At 42.9% G+C, this 13,971-nt stretch overlaps 1 protein-coding gene and 1 pseudogene across 18 annotated transcripts in view; one reads left to right on the top strand and one right to left on the bottom strand.

Moving 5' to 3' along the window:
* The window catches only part of LOC140846516 (spliceosome-associated protein CWC15 homolog), an 89,084-nt gene that overhangs the window by 51,132 nt on the left and 23,981 nt on the right, over positions 1 to 13,971 (bottom strand). The gene's annotated exons all lie outside the window — the stretch shown is intronic.
* Positions 10,653 to 13,899, top strand: LOC140846515 (lysine-specific demethylase 4D-like; annotated as a pseudogene).

Genomic DNA, 13,971 nt, shown 5'->3' with positions numbered 1-13,971 from the left:
AGACATTCTGAACAACTCACTTGGACAGTTTTGCCACAAAGCTTCCAAGATAGTCCCCATATTTTTAGACAGGTCCTAGCTCAGGACCTCAAACAGTTTCATCATGATCACTCCAAGTCCACCTTATTATAATACATGGACAATCTTCTACTCTGCAGTCTCTCGTGAGAACAGTCTCAACTTGACACTGCCTCCCTACTTAACCTTCTAGCTTCCAGAAGTTACCGAGTATCTCCCGTCAAAGCTCAAATCTCTTCCCCTCCTGTCACTTACCTCAGATTTCTTCTATCTCAACAAAGAAAGTCCATTACCTTAGACAGAAAATAGCTCCTCTCTGACCTGCCCATTCCCAAAACCAAGACAGAAATCCTTTCCTTTCTAAGCCTGGCTAGATATTTTAGAGCATAGATCCCTAACTTCTCCCTGCTCCCAGTTGGCAAGACCCCTATACGACCTCAGCAAGAGCCCCCCCTAAAAAACCATTATCCTTCTCACCCCGACACTCCTTCATTAAGCTCTGTCAAGCCCTTGTGGAAGCCCCAGCTCTCCATCTCCCTGATTTGTCGAAGCCCTTCTCATTATACATTCATGAGAGGTCCAGTCAAGCTCTAAGAGTCCTAAGCCAATATTATGGCCCATCCTTTGCCCCAGTAACTTATCTCTCCAAGCAATTAGACTCCACAGTTCGGGGATGAGCCCCCTGCCTACGAGCATTAGCCGCTAGACAGCTCTTGCAGAAGGAAGCTCATAAACTGACATTCAGGGCGCCCCCTACCATTCTGTCCCCACATCACCTAAAAGATCTCTTAACCTACAAAAGTTTATAGACTCTCCCTCTTTCCAGACTCCTGACCTTACTGTCCTCTTTCCTCCAAAATCCCGTTCACCCTCTTTGCCATCCATACCCGAATGATGACTTTTTCCTCCTTTACTGCGCTCTAGCTTTTTTTTCCCTCATTCCTATTGTCTTCCCTGCCACCCCAGCCTCCTTTGTATAGCGATTCAAAGTTAGACAGACTTACACACAGCATCAAACAAAAGTTACTGCCCTCATTGCCACATCAGACTGCCCTCTGAAAGGCTGCTCTGAGCCTTTATACCTCCACTTTCCTCCCTCCACCAAAGTGTTCACTAGCAGCTACCCTTATTCTCCCTACCTCTGCTGCCTCTATGACCAAAGACAAGCCTATTGCAAGTGATGGCCAGACACCTACAGGAGATGTCCCTACTGGTCTTGCGCCATTCACTACATGAGTAACTTCCAGTACCCACAGTATTACTCCTCCAACCGTTTCATGAAATATCCCAATGGCTCATTCTCCTTATCAATCCCAGATCCCTGGGACTCTTGATGAGCTGCCAGAGTCACAGCCTCAGTTTACTATGGGGGGGGGTCCTTGACCCCCCACGGTACCCTTCATATCTCTCAAAAGTATGTTCCCTCATTCCCAGATCTCTCAAGTTGCATCACATACCAGACATTCCGAAAAAGTCATTATCCAAACTCTTGACGGCGCCTCTACATCTTCTTATCCCCACCCCTCTTCCCATTTCTCCTATTCTTCATTACAGCTCATTCAGGACACCACCATCTTTCTCAACCACACCCTTAACACAGCCAATTGTTTCTTGTGTGCATCACTACAGCGCCCACTGCTAGCTGCTGTGCCCCTTAATATTTCCAACTACTCCTTCCATGCAGAAAGACAACCCTTCTGCCCCCTGGCAGACATACCCCTATGGGAACCAGAATACGCAGATAATCTCACCATCCACCACTGTGTAGGCCCAACTCCACCCCCCTCCAGTGCACTTCACTGCCTTTCTATCTACACCCCTACCTCCGGCTCTAAGACTTTCACACAACCGGGACACTTCTTTTAGTGTAATAGCAGTCTTTCCAACTCACTGCCTCTCAACTCCGATACACCCTGCATTCTCGTCACCCTAATCCCACAGTTAACACTTTACAGCATGGCAGAATTCCTTGAGCTCCAACCTCCCTTGCCCTCGTGCACAAAAAGAGCTGCTTTCCTTCCCATCATGGTCAGTAGCTCTTTGATCACCTCAGCCATTGGGGCATGGTTTTCGGGAGAAGCCTTGGGTCACTCTCTATGGGCAGTTAGAGATCTCGACGCCACACTTGAGGGAGCCCTGACATCCACTGCCGATTCTCTAGCCTCTCTCCAAAGACAAGTCACTTCGCTAGCTAAAGTCACCCTTCAAAACCGGAGAGCCCTAGATCTGCTTACAGCCAAGAAGGGCGGCACCTGCGTCTTCCTCTGAGAAGAGTGCTGCTATTACATCAACGAATCTGGCATTGTAGAAACTGACATTACCAAACTCACCGACCTTGCCTCCAGCCTCCACTCTGCTTCCAATTCCAACCCATTCTCTTCAATACTAACAAAATCCCTCCTCACCTAGCTCTGGCCCATTGCAGGCCCCATAATAATCATTCTTCTCGCCTGTCTCTTCTTACCCTGTATAATAAAGTTCATCAAATCCCAAGTCGGAAAAATCTCTAATCAAGCTTTCAACCAGCTTTTACTCAGGAACTACCAGCTTCTGGCCACAGAAGATCCCTCACCCTCAGGTGACCTCCTCACCACACGCTGAGATGGACCCCTCTCTCCACTGGAAACTGTTCCTGGAAACAATGGCCGCAGACACCTGACTCCTGACACCCATATCCTCTTGGCACCATTGGAATCAACAGGTCCTCAACCTATGGTTACAGGGAACCTTCATTGATTTCCAAACCTGAAGAAGTCCACATCTACTCGTCCTTACTGCGGGGAGTCCTATCAACCCTTTCCTCCCAATCCTCAAGCCCTCACTCCCTTCTCCGCCCCTGTTCAGCAGGAAGCAGCCAGAGAGAAAGCAACGTCCACAAACCCATAGAGGAGAAAGGGGGGAATGAAGGGTCCCCACCAATAAGATGGCAAACTTCCGGCTTCTCTTCGGGGTCCTCGGTTCCCGCCGGCGCCATCTGAAGCCCAATCACCTCTCGCCCCCCTCCCAATCCCAGCACCTAGCCAACAGCCACCAGCCCCGTAGAAGTGACACCTCAATCAATTCATGCCCCTTCCTATATAACCCAGCACCTTTCCCTAATAAAGCGGAATTCTCCGGTGAATTGCTGCTGTGTGTCGCTCGTTTCCTTTCAGAGGCTAAGGAAGATTTGATGAAAGTCTAAGAAGCAGTTGGAGCCTCAGACTCCCTCGCATTCTCTAGTAGCAGGATAAACTGCTCCTCTCTCATCTTGATGGAAAACCAAGTTTCATTTCCTAGAGCAAGTGGAGAAGGTAGTCTCTGAACTGAGAATTTTCAGGAACCACAGGCAGTGTAGTTGTCATTGGGAAAACAAATTGATTTGGTGAGTTTCACAAGTTGGATATTGGAAATGTCAGGATCTTTTTCCATGTGGTGGGGAAGCCAGGCCTGTCCCTTCCAGGAAGACGATTGGAAGATCCTTCACTGTTGCATATGACAATCTCTTAGAGATGCCAGTGTGAGCGTTTCACCCAGGACACAGCCCAGCCAGATCACCATTCAGGGAAGCATCATCCCCAAACCTATCCAAACACCCAGTTTTGAATCAGCTTCTTTTTGTGCTATACTCATATATGATCCAACTACTAAGGATCATCACACATTTGAGGAAAGCTTTACAGGTGAAAGAAAACAAAATGAAAAAAAATGTAAAAAGAAATTTCAAAGAAACAGACCATGCAGGGGGAAAAAAACACTTCAAACCCACTGACATTTTAGTATTTTCAGAGAGATTCAAGAAGTGCACATGTGAAACAACAGGACAATAAGACTGGGGGGAAAAAAGAGTGGGGGAAGGTACAAATACACAAAAAAAGCTAAGGGATCAGAAATGACCTGTTGGAAATTAAAATTTTCATAGGGGAAATGAAAAAGACACAGTTAAAGGAGCTGGGGAAGTAAAGATGAGGGCATTTTTCAAAAGAGAGAGTGTAGTGATAAAGGGATAGAAAAGTGGGAGAAGAAAAGATACAAAAATTAAGGTCCAATCCATGAGGTGCAATATCCAAATAACAGGAGTTAATGTGCATAGGAAAAATGTACAGGAAGTCATCAAAGAAGTAACTTAAAAAATGTCTTGAAACCAAAGCACCTGAACTTTGAGACTGAAAAAATTTAAGAATACTGGGACAGCACAGAGCTTCTACAAACAAGAGAAAACACACAGCAAACAGGTCATATATAGAGGCCTGTGGACCAGTTTCCTTATTCCTCACACCATACACACAAGACAATAAAATAAATTAATAAAATAAACCAGTTAAAATGAAAGGTATAATTAAAATCAGAATTAAAGATAAAATTAATGTATAAAAATGAAAAACCATGAGGTGATACTAATTGTCTCTGGACAGGGAAGTAACTTACTGAATATGAAAGACATGAAAGACATCACAAAGGAAAAGATAAACAGCACCATAAGACATTGAAATGTATGTCAAAAACATTTGCAATGAAATAGAATTAGTTATAAACTAAATGGCAAACTGGAAAGAAAACCTATGAGCTTATATAACAAAGGGCTTATTTTAATATGTAAACTATTCATATGAGCAATATTTAAATGGTTAATTATGTAAAATAACATGTGAAATATGCATATAAGTAATCTGTAAAATGTTAGTATAAGTAGATGAGAAAAATGGGTAAAAGATATGAACCAATACATACGATGAAATCCAATGGCTGATAATCATGAAAGAAAAAATAGCATCCTTCATGGTAATCCAAGAAAGGTAAATTAAAACTTGAGCTACACTTTTTCACTTACCAAATTAGGAAAGCTTCACCCACCCACCCCCCTAAGTGAAGTTACTCAGTGGTGAGAATATGAAATGACATATTCTTTCTGAAAAGTTTTAGCAATATGTGTTAGGATCTTAACAATATTTAAATACTAAAATGCAGTAATTCCATTCCTAATAACTAGTCTAAGGAATTTCATTCATTCAACCAATATTTTACTGTATATACTGTTTTAGGTAGTGAAATACAGTATAAATATAAGTGATTAGTAATAGTCATGGAAAAGTAAAAACAAAATAACTGCCCAATAAGAGGGGAAAATTGAGACATTTGCCTTAATAAAATAGAATTTATTCAGCCATCAAATATTATGGCTATAAATTATTTTCAATCAATGGTTAAGTAGATTTTCTAACTCGAGAAGAAAGTTTTTGTTGAACACAATTTAGATATTGTCAGCAGAGACAGTGGCCAACGCCTGAGGCATTTTGTCAAACAATCCCCATTTGAGATAATAGAATTGAAATATGTATGCAGCATGAAAGACAAAAAGGCTTTCCTGCTATCCTGAAACTGGTGTGCAATCTGGACACTGAAGTGAAAGGGATTTTTAAATTTATTCATGTCACTCCTCACCTTCTCTAGCTGAAAACACCCCCCCACCCATACACACAAGGAAAGGTTGGAGGAATTATTTTTAAAAGACACAGAGGAAAGACTTTGTAATTTCCAGAGATCCATTAAGTTTAAGAGACCAGGTATTATTTTTTAATCATTCTGATAAGACAATACCTTTCCACCATTGTAAGAACTGTCAAGTTTCCTTAGATAAAGAATTTCTGTGTTGCTGTGGATACCATGGATAAGGATATAATGTGTATCTGCAGTGAAAGTGTATTTATTGATTCTCAACTAGTACCTGTAGCCGAGCTTGAAAGCAAGCAGCTGGGATCACAGAGAAGTGACACATTTGGCTGGAATACTGAAGGATTACTGTCTTTGTACCTGGCAAATTCTGAGCAGTTTTGTTTTGAGTGCAGTTATATTATTATATGCAATATATACTTACATATGTTATATATACTAGTTATTATATATATATTTGTATTATAACATAAAAGATTACCTTTTGTTGCTCAATAGCTGAAGACTTATATACAGACACACACAGACACATATATAATAGATATGAAAGTCATGCCTCATTCTTCCTAGAATCCTTAGAAATGCACAAAGGAAATAATTTAGCTTATAAAACAGATACAAAGTGCTCAACTCAAAGATTATTTCAACTGTATATTCGATATTTCAGTAAGAAATGAGGTCTTGTGTAATATTCATAGTCAGCATTTATTATTTCTTAAGGGAAAGGCCCTTAGCATGGTATTTAAGCTTTTGATATTTAGCTCTCCTTCTAAATTGTTCATTCTTCCCATTTCTTTAGAGCAAGTTTCCAAATAGAATGGAGAATTTGATTACATGTTCCCAAGAAATATTTGAAGAATTTATAAAATATCATTACAGAATTTTTTAAGATTATAAAATTAGGGTGAGTAGGAAGCCTATGACATGATACTATCACAGGGCGATCCCGGCGCAAAGCAGCCAAGGTCTGGCTTGGGTGGTGACAGCTAAGTAGGAGAGGAAAGCAAACTGGGTCCTTGGGGTCTTATACAGGGAAGGTAAGGAGCACAGAAGCCTCCTGTGCTGTGCAAGTGTTCTTGGGGTCTCCCAGTAGATAATCTTAGGCTCCCCTGACAACCACTGCCTATAGGCTGGGCAGGGAGATGTAATGGTTGATGAAGGTGAGTAGGATAACTGTTTTACCATTTGTAGAAATAGACATCTAAAGGAGAAAATTAGTTTCAGAAGAAAGATGATCAATTTGTACTAAACAAGTTAATTTCAGGGGCTTAGTGGACCTGCCTAAGATAAAGAAGGAAAGCAGAAGCTTAGGAGAAAGTCAGTATTAAGGAAAGCTATAACAATAAGTAATACTTGTAAGGAGAGAAAGTGCAGTACTAAAGAAAGCTATCAACATAAATAGGGAATTTAAAGGGAGAAAGAAAAAGAATTTAGGAGAGATGTTCCCTGCATCTGTGTGTGGCAAGGAAAGGAAGTGGAACTAAGGAGGAAGAGGAAGAACCAGGCAGTTAAGAGCAGCGTCAGGGAGGTCAGAGGCCTTTAGGAGCAAGAAGGTGTCTGTGAACCAAGGATGTGCAGAGATCAAGTGTAGCCCCTGGAGCGGCATTTGGGAGGAAACAGCTCGATGATTTGTAGCCATCAGTTTAGGCGGAGAAGTGGGGGCAGAAGCAGAAGGTGAGAGAGGGGAGGAAATGCGTTTGTGGATGCAAACTATTTTCATGTATGTTTTCAATATGTTTGGTATTGAAACGAAGGTGAGAGGGAAGACGGCAGCTTAAATCAGGAAATAGATTGATAACTGATGATTCAAGAGACAAAGATGACTGTGATATTTAATTGACTGTGTCCTGGAATAAGGGGTAGGTGTTGATTTAAGAAATTTAACAGTAGAGATAGTCATGGAGAGAACAGATAAAGTTCTAGAGATGGAGAGCACAAGCTGTTAAATTAAATATACATTTTTCTACATTTCATTTTCTACTCCACTGATTGGGAGTAATAATAGACCAACTTCATAAACTACCTGTGAGGTTTCAGTGAGATACTATATAGAAAGTGTTTAATAAAGGGCCTGGCAAAGTGAAGTGCTAAGTAAAGGCGACTGCTGTTCACAGTATATAAGGTATAAATTATAGGCGCTAAACAAGAACTACAAGAGGTGGAAGAAGAGATGGTGCTTTATTGGTTCAGTAAGGGAAGATATGGGATCAAGTGGATGTACTTGAGAAAGGATGGAATGGAAATATGGGAGAAATAATGGTGGAAGAGGATGGCAGTTTACAGTTGAATAGCATAAAGTAAAAGGGAAAATTTGAAGTCATCAATAAGATAGTTAAAAGATCTCCTTGTGGAGTTACCAATAAGGTATAGGGGGTGTTACTATTTTACTCTGTGGCAGGCAAGCTGATCTTTTGAAGTCTTATTGGGAAGACTGCAGGGCAAAAACGCCTAGACCTCTAAAGGGAATGGGGTTTCCTCCTCCTGGAGCTCCTCCTCACCCCATTTCCTTGGCCTGACTTTCATCTCCCCATGGCTCTGTGCAGACCCCAGTACCAATGGTGTTTTGTGCCCTGACAACGGTGCTATCTTTACTCCACTACTTTCCCTCCCATCCTGGCAGCTTTCCCAGGGAAATCTTTCCATTCCTAAGGCCCTGAAATTTGTATTATCTTCAGACCCCATGAAATCTGGATCTGCTCTTGGTTTCTGACAAATTTTCAGAGAATTTGTCCAGAACCAGTAACTCACAAATTCCCAATAATTCTGTAAGGTGACTCCAGATGGATTCGGAATCTCTAGGAAGTCTCCTCTGATTTCATGCACCAACTTATGATAGTAGGCATGTTTCTCCTCTTAACAGGTGTGTCTTTTATTCTGAGGTCTCATTCCTTTGGGGCTGCTTTCTGGGGCAAAGGAAAGGCTTGCTCTCTGAGACCCTTGCTTGTGGCTTTTGTAAGACTATCAGACCAATCCTTGCTGCAGACCTGAGCTCTAGTCTCTGTAACTCTGGCTGTGGAAGGAAGCTATTTGTTTGAGCTTACAAGTTTTTTTTATTTTTAAAATATGATTTCAGATTTGTTGAGGGTTGGCAGTCCTTTCCCTTTTCTATTTTCTTATAAGAAATCTCAGAAAAAAATTCAGGCAAAACACTAATGCTTTCTGGGCTGATAACACTGAAAAGTATGCTATTACTAGAACAAGGAAGAGTAGTTCAATTGGAAGAGCTGGTTGGATAGCTGATTGGATTCAGTTGTGATTAGGGGTGATGGGATTGGGGTGTGGCTGATTAGAATTTTGAAGAGACTTATAAATCCTGATCAGCAGTATGTTTCATTTGGAGAGGTTTTCTTGAGAGGAGAGTGTATGTTTTCTTGAGAGAAAATAATCCCTAATTTTATCCTAAACTACCAGAAGAGACCTCACTGAAAAGATCATATATTTAAGCTCAGCCTTGAAGGGGTAGGGGAGCTGCCTATGTGTAAAGAACATCAGGTAGGAGGAGTGCAGGCTCTTCTGAGACACAGCCAGGAAGAGGAGAAAGCCAGGGGAAGGGGTGATGGCGGCCCAGATCACACAGGGACATTCAGAACATGTGGAGGAGTCTAAGAAGGATGCAGTAAGCATGTTCAAAGTTTAGGTAAAAACAGAGTATTTGTAGAGGGGAAAAACTAGGAAATTAGAAGAAAGGACCACTTGAGATCGTGCTAATGAGTTTGCTGATGTATCTGTTTTTCTACCTTAAACAAGACGTTTCTCTTGTTTCACTCTTAAGGATACTTGCTATTTGTTTTTACATTGAAACACTTTATCTTACTGTAGTAGTTTTTCTGAATGGGTTTCAAGTAAAAAGTTTTCAAATCATGAATGAATGTTCAATTTTGTGAAATCCTTTACTGGTACCTATAAGATGATGTTTTTCCTTCATTAATATTCTGATTATGTCATTAGATCTTGTGATGTTGAATCATCCTTGCATTCCTGAGATACAGTCTATTTGGTCACGATGTATTATTCTTTTAGCATTGCTTTATTGGTTAGATAATACTATATTTAGCAAGCTTTCATTTATGCTTTATTTTCTGCTGTCCTTTTCCAGTTTTGCTATCAGATAAGTATAGCCTCATCTGAGTAGCTTTACCACCTTTTCTATAGCATGAAAGATTTGTATAATCAGTTGTTTTCTTAAAAATTTGCTAGGTTCACCTATAAATGCTGTGTCTCAGGGTTTTTTGGGGGGGTCATATTTTGATCCAGATTCTTAATTGGGCCATTTGAGCTTTCTTGTTTTTTCTTGGATCCATTTTCTGTATGTTTCCTCTCTAGAAAATTGTCTTCTTATCTGTTGAAAATGTTGATATCAGATGCTCATAAGATTCTCTTGAGATTTAGAAAAATTCTCTACTATATTACTAGATCTGTGTACTGTTTAATTCTTAGTATTGTTTATTTCTACTTTCTAGCCTTTCTTATCAGTTATGCTCATGGGTTGTTGCATTTCTTAGTCTCTTCAAATGACATTTTTGGCCATCATCCTTCTGTTTTGCATGTATTATTTTTCATTAATTTCATCTTTATTCTTTTATTTCTTTACTCCTTCTTCCATTTCCTAACTTCAAATGTCTAGTTCATTTATTTTCATTCTTCCTTTTTCTTTTAATACAATGAAATGTGTCTCTTAGTCTTCAGTGCTTCTCACTCTAAACTCTGTTTTTAAATAAACATGGAAATTTGTAAAATCTTAACAGCTGGTTGAATAACAATTAGCTATTCTGATGGCTGTGTAACCAGCACCTAGATTCCAAACAAAATATCAATGTTTCTCCAGAGATCCCCCCTCATGTTCCCACTCACAACCTCTTTCCCAAAGGTAACCACTGCTCTGACTCTAACACAGATTACTTTACCTCCTTCTTTATATATACTTAGATAAAAAGATGAAATTTCATGTAAAATTGGAATAATGGATCTGATATTCTTTTAGGTGTGGATAATATTGCCCAGTATCATGTTTGCAAAATTATCCCTATATGCTCATGTAATTTGCAGTGCTCTATTGTATTCCACTGTAGGACTGTACCACAATGCATTTGTCCATTCTACTGTTGATGGACATTTGGGTTGTCTCCAGTATTTGCTACTAGAAATAATATTGTTATGAGTGTTATTGGAGGTGACTTTCCATGCACAGCTGTAAAGATTACCTAGACAGGTGGTAACAGCTGAATCATAGCACCTGTGTATGTCCTATCTTACACATGCATAAGTTCAATTTTAGTAGATACTGTCCAAATAGTTTCCCAAAGTGTGATTTCCATTCCCTCTCTGAGGTATGAGAATTCTCATTGTTCTACATCAACACCACATCCTATATTGTCAATCTTATAAAATTTTAGCCTTTCTTTGAGTGTGGGATAATATCCCATGGTGGGATCCCATGGTATTTTACTTGTACCTCCTGAATAACTCTGTCCAAACATTAATGTTCAAGCTTTTGTATTCTTTCTTCTAGGTTTTTGTTTTAAACACTGTCCTGGAGACAGTACATTTGGAATACCATACACCCAGGACTGGGTGAGTCAGGAGGCCTCAGAGAACAAACCCCAGTGCCAGCTGAGGAACGTCACAGAGTTGCACGTTCAGCCTCCTGTATCAGCTTCTGCCCAGAGGGCAGTCGCCTGGTGAACCAGCAAGCCCAAAAAACGATCATCTCATTTGCATCAAAGTCCACGGGTAGTTCCTGCTGACTCAAAGACACTCAAAAACTAATTTTGGAATAACAGCATTTTCCACCATCCTCATCTATCCAGACCATACCTGAAGACTTAAGAGTTTGTTCTTCGTTATGGAAGCTATGAAGTCTCAGGCAAACTGTACCCAGAACCCAAGGTGTAGAATCATGACCTTCTACCCAACTGAAGAAGAGTTTAATGATTTTGAGAAATATATTATTTATATGGAATCTCAAGGTGCACACCGAGCAGGTGTGGCCAAAATAATCCCCCCCCAAGGGGTGGGAAGCCAGGAAGACCTATGATGACATCAGTGACATCCTAATCCCCACTCCCCTCCACCAGGCTGTCTCGGGGCGGGGCTGGTGTGTTCACTCAATACTCCAAGAAGAAGAAGGCCATGACGGTCGGGGAGTATTGCTACCTCGCGACCAGTGCTAAATATCAGGCACCACCGCACTCGGATTTTGACGATTTGGAGCGAAAATTCTGGAAAACCCGGCTCTATAGTTCACCAATCTATGGCGCTGACGTCAACGGCTCCTTATTTGATAAAAACACTAAGCCGTGGAACCTCAGACACCTGAGAACCATTCAGGACCTGCTGGAGCAGGAGTGTGGGGTGGTCATCGAAGGCGTCAACACACCCTACCTGTACTTCGGCATGTGGAAGACCACGTTTGCATGGCACACAGAGGACATGGACTTGTACAGTATCAACTATGTGCACTTCAGGGAGCCCAAAACGTGGTATGCGGTGCCCCCAGAGCATGGCTGGCGACTTGAACGCCTGGCCAAGGAGCTCTTCCCGGCCAGTGCCCACAGTTGTGGGGCCTTCCTGCGGCACAAGGTGGCCCTCATGTCGCCCACTGTCCTCAGGGACAACAGGATCCCCTTCAGTCGGGTCATGCAGGAGGCTGCCGAGTTCATAGTAACATTTCCCTATGGCTACCACGCTGGCTTCAACCACGGCTTCAACTGCGCAGAGGCCATCAACTTTGCCATGCCGCGCTGGGTTGATTATGGCAAAGCGGCCTCTCAGTGCAGCTGCGGGGAGGCCAGGGTCAGCTTTCCAATGGATGTCTTCGTGCGCACCCTGCAGCCCGAGCGCTATGAGCTCTGGAAGCGAGGGCAGGACTGGGTGGCGGTGAACCATGTTGCACCTGCAGCCACGGGCAGCCAGGAGCCGGGCACCTGAAAGGAGTTGTGGGCAACCGGGAGAGCAGCGCTGGGCCTCCAGGACCTGCCAGCCCGCAGCTCACTGAGGCCTGCCAGGCAGGTGGCCGCGGGGAGAGGGGGCCACCGCCGCACCCCTAGGCTGCCCACTTCTCGGCGCCATGTGTGGGCCTCTGATTATACCACTGCAGCTCAGGGCAGGGACGCCACTTGTCACTCCCCAGAGCACAGTTCAGCCCTGCTGACAACCTCAGGCCCATCTGACCTAGGTCTCCACCCAACTGGCAGGCGTGGTCCTGGCCATCGTCCTCGGGAGCAGGGGACTCAGGAGCTGACTGACGAGGCCCCGGCCAAGAAGCGCCTCTTGCTGAGCACAGCATGTGCAGCTCAGGATCCCGATGCTCAGGCCCTGTCTTCGGATGGACCCTCACTGGACAACGCTGCACCGCCGAGCCCTGCGTCCCCGCATTCTGCTCAGGCTTCCAGGTGCTGCTGTGTCCCTGCACCCTAAGCCCAGGGGACATTTGGTAGCCCGCTACTCTGACGCGTGGAGGCTCCCTAAGACTGGGCACGTGTACACCTCAGAGCCTTCCCAACGTGCGCTGCTGCCACGAGACCTGCAGAGTCCGCAGTATTTAAGACATACAGGTTATTCTTCCTCCCAGACACCATTACCTCTTTCGACACTGATGATTTCTCTGCTGCCAATGAGGATTGATGCACTGGATCCTTGTCTCTGCAAATGAGGCCCCACAGACACTGTCAAAGCCTGATCTGCACCTAAACCCCCATTCCCTCGGCCAGCTCTGGGTGCTGCTGCGATTTGGATGAATCCTGGACTTTGGTTCCCCTCTGATCTCTTCCCCTCCCTCTTTTCCTCTCCTTCCCACTTTCTTAGAAGACTGGGCCCTTTTGACCAGATTGGTCTGTAGAGGCTCAGAAAAAATAATTATGTTTCTGAGTCATTGGTGCCTTTAAAATGTATCACCAGTGTTTTTTTCAAAAATACATTAAATGTAACCAAAATGATAAAATCTGATTTTATTTCTAATATCATCTATTCAGCCAATTGAAGAATGAAGGTTATTCTTTTCTGCACTCTTTTTAATAGTTATATCAAAACATTTCAAACAAAACTTATTTTTATGGGATGGTTATATTGTGTGATGTTGGTGAATGATTTGGAGGGATGCTTGTTGGGTCCTGGCTGGCTGGCTGGGAGGGGGGACTTGGTTTGCCAGCCATATCTTAAGGATGACTTGGTGGAAACCACCTGGGAAACTGTACGTGGCTGGGCAGTGCAACCCAAGTTGCCGGAAGAGATGAGCAAGCACAGAACACAAGTGCCATTGTCTTTGCTCTGAGTCTCCACTTCCTTTTCAACACTATATATTTCACATGGTTAATTCATTGATTCATACCAATAAGCAAGTCCACTACTAAACGAACATGACACCACCAATTGGCAACATGTGCTGTGAAGAAGTAAAGGGGATGGGATGATAGAGCAGAACGGGCAGGGCTGGCCTTCTGCAGATGGCCAGGGAAAGCGTCATGGAGCAGGGGACCTTCCTTAGACCCAGTCGGCAAGAAGGAAGGTCCAGAGCTGACTCTCACTTAA

This window comes from Manis javanica, chromosome 15 (genome assembly GCF_040802235.1).
Source record: "Manis javanica isolate MJ-LG chromosome 15, MJ_LKY, whole genome shotgun sequence".
Lineage (NCBI taxonomy): Eukaryota > Metazoa > Chordata > Mammalia > Pholidota > Manidae > Manis > Manis javanica.
Note: the sequence above shows the minus strand (reverse complement) of the source record. Positions and strands in the feature narration are given on the sequence as shown.